Below are 3,832 nucleotides of genomic sequence, written 5' to 3' on the forward strand. Positions count from 1 at the left end.
AACTAAACGCTTCCGCTTTCGGTCTACAAGGGTACATAGACACACTCTCCCCTAGAGACAATAATAAATTAGTTATTATTATATTTCCTTGTTCATGATAATCGTTTATTACCCATGCTATAATTGTATTGATAGGAAACTCAGATACATGTGTGGGCACATAGACAACACCATGTCCCTAGTAAGCCTCTAGTTGACTAGCTCGTTGATCAACAGATGGTCACGGTTTCCTGCCCATGGACATTGGATGTCGTTGATAATGGGATCACATCATTAGAAGAATGATGTGATGGACAAGACCCAATCCTAAGCCTAGCACAAAGATCGTAGTTCGTATGCTAAAGCTTTTCTAATGTCAAGTATCTTCTCCTTAGACCATGAGATTGTGCAACTCCCGGACACCGTAGGAATGCTTTCGGTGTACCAAACATCACAACGTAACTGGGTGACTATAAAGGTGCACTACAGGTATCTCCGAAAGTGTCTGTTGGGTTGGCACGAATCGAGACTGGGATTTGTCACTCCGTGTAAACGGAGAGGTATCTCTTGGCCCACTCGGTAGGACATCATCATAATGTGCAGAATGTGACCAAGGGGTTGATCATGGGATGATGTGTTATAGAACGAGTAAAGAGACTTGCCGGTAACGAGATTGAACAAGGTATCGGCATACCGACGATCGAATCTCGGGCAAGTATAATACCGCTGGACAAAGGGAATTGAATACAGGATTGATTGAGTCCTTGACATCGTGGTTCATCCGATGAGATCATCGTGGAACATGTAGGAGCCAACATGGGTATCCAGATCCCGCTGTTGGTTATTGACCGGAGAACGTCTCGGTCATGTCTGCATGGTTCTCGAACCCGTAGGGTCTACACACTTAAGGTTCGATGACGCTAGGGCTATAAAGGAAGTTTGTATGTGGTTACCAAATGTTGTTCGGAGTCCCGGATAAGATCCCGGACGTCACGAGGAGTTCTGGAATGGTCCGGAGGTAAAGATTTATATATGGGAAGTCCTGTTTTGGTCACCGGAAAAGTTTCGGGTTTTATTGGTAACGTACCGGGACCACCGGGAGGGTCCCGGGGGTCCACCAAGTGGGGCCACCATCCCCGGAGGGCTGCATGGGCCAAGTGTGGGAGGGGACCAGCCCCGGGTGGGCTGGTGCCCCCCCCCCCCACAAGGGCCCAAGGCGCCTAGGGTTTGGGGAGGGGGTGCTTCCACCTAACTTGGGGGGCAAGATTCCCCTCTTCCCCCCTTGGCCGCGACCCTTAGATGGGATTGGGGCTGCCGCACCCCTTGGGGTGGAAACCCTAGAGGGGGCGCACCCCCTCCCTCTCCCATATATATAGTTGAGGTCTTGAGGGCTGCCAACACATGAGTTTTGACCTCTCCCTGGCGCAGCCCTACCTCTCTCCCTTCTCCTCTCCCGCGGTGCTTGGCGAAGCCCTGCAGGATTGCCACGCTCCTCCACCACCACCACGCCGTTGTGCTGCTGCTGGATGGAGTCTTCATCAACCTCTCCCTCTATCCATGCTGGATCAAGGCATGGGAGACGTCACCGGGCTGTACGTGTGTTGAACGCGGAGGTGTCGTCCATTCGGCACTAGGATCTCCGGTGATTTGGATCACGACGAGTACGACTCCTTCAACCCCGTTCTCTTGAACACTTCCGCTTAGCGATCTACAAGAGTATGTAGATGCACTCTCCTTCCCCTCGTTGCTGGTTTCTCCATAGATAGATCTTGGTGAACCGTAGGAAATTTTTTAATTTCTGCTACGTTCCCCAACAGTGGCATCATGAGCTAGGTCTATTGCGTAGATTCTTTGCACGAGTAGAACACAAAGTAGTTGTGGGCGTTGATGTTGTTCAATATGCTTACCGTTACTAGTCCAATTTTGATTCGGCGGCATCGTGGGATGAAGCGGCCCGGACCGACCTTATACGTACTCTTACGTGAGACAGGTTCCACCGACTGACATGCACTTGGTGCATAAGGTGGCTAGCGGGTGCCAGTCTCTCCCACTTTAGTCGGATCGGATTCGATGAAAAGGGTCCTTATGAAGGGTAAATAGCAATTGACATATCACGTTATCGTTTTTGCGTAGGTAAGAAACGTTCTTGCTAAAAACCCATAGCAGCCACGTAAAACATGCAAACAACAATTAGAGGACGTCTAACTTGTTTTTGCAGGGTATGCTATGTGATGTGATGTGGCCAAGAAGAATGTGATGAATGATATGTGATGTATGAGATTGATCATGTTCTTGTAATAGGAATCACGACTTGCATGTCGATGAGTATGACAACCTGCAGGAGCCATAGGAGTTGTCTTTATTTATTGTATGACCTGCGTATCATTAAACAACACCATGTAATTACTTTACTTTATTGCTAACCGGTAGCCATAGTAGTAGAAGTAATAGTTGCCGAGACAACTTCATGAAGACACGGTGATGGAGATCATGATGATGGAGATCATGGTGTCATGCCGGTGACGATGATGATCATGGAGCCCCGAAGATGGAGATCAAAAGGAGCAATATGATATTGGCCATATCATGTCACTATTTGATTGCATGTGATGTTTATCATGTTTATGCATCTTATTTGCTTAGAACGACGGTAGTAAATAATATGATCCCTCATTAAAATTTCAAGAAAGTGTTCCCACTAAGTGTGCACCGTTGCGAAAGTTCGTCGTTTCGAGGCACCACGTGATGATCGGGTGTGATAGATTCTTACTTTCACATACAATGGGTGTAAGCCAGATTTACACACCAAAACACTTAGGTTGACTTGACGAGCCTAGCATGTACAGACATGGCCTCGGAACACAAGAGACCGAAAGGTCGAGCATGAGTCGTATAGTAGATACGATCAACATGAAGATGTTCACCGATGATGACTAGTCCGTCTCACGTGATGATCGGACACGGCCTAGTTGACTCGGATCATATAATCACTTAGATGACTAGAGGGATGTCTATCTGAGTGGGAGTTCATAAGATGAACTTAATTATCCTGAACATAGTCAAAAGATCTTTGCAAATTATGTCGTAAGCTCGCGCTTTAGTTCCACTGCTTAGATATGTTCCTAGAGAAAAATATAGTTGAAAGTTGACAGTAGCAATTATGCGGACAGTAGAAAGCTTGTGTCCTTAATGCACCGCTCAGTGTGCTGAACCCCAAACGTCGTTTGTGGATGTTGCGAACATCGGACATACATGTTTAGATAACTATGTGATAGTTCAGTTAATTGGTTTAGAGTTGAGGCACCAAAGACGTTTTCGAAACATCACGGAACATATGAGATGTTTCGAGGGCTGAAATTGGGATTTCAGGCTCGTGCCCACGTCAAGAGGTATAAAGACCTCCGACGATTTTCTTAGCCTGCAAACTAAGGGAGAAAAGCTCAATCGTTGAGCTTGTGCTCAGATTGTCTGAGTGCAACAATCACTTGAATCGAGTGGGAGTTGATCTTCCAGATGAGATAGTGATGTTTCTCCAAAGTCATTGCCGCCAAGCTGCTAGAGCTTCGTGATGAACTATAACATATCAGGGATAGATATGATGATCCTTGAGGTATTCACGATGTTTGACACCACGACAAGTAGAAATCAAGTAGGAGCATCAATTGTTGATGGTTGGTAAAACCACTAGTTTCAAGAAGGGCAAGGGCAAGAAGGACTTCATGAAATGGCAAAACAGTTGCTGCTCTAGTGAAAACCCAAGGTTGAACCCAAACCCGAGACTAAGTGCTTCTGTAATAAGGGGAACAGCCACTGGAGCAGGATTACCCTAGATACTAGGTAGATAAGAAGGCTG

This window comes from Triticum aestivum, chromosome 7B (assembly GCF_018294505.1).
Source record: "Triticum aestivum cultivar Chinese Spring chromosome 7B, IWGSC CS RefSeq v2.1, whole genome shotgun sequence".
NCBI classification, from domain to species: domain Eukaryota; kingdom Viridiplantae; phylum Streptophyta; class Magnoliopsida; order Poales; family Poaceae; genus Triticum; species Triticum aestivum.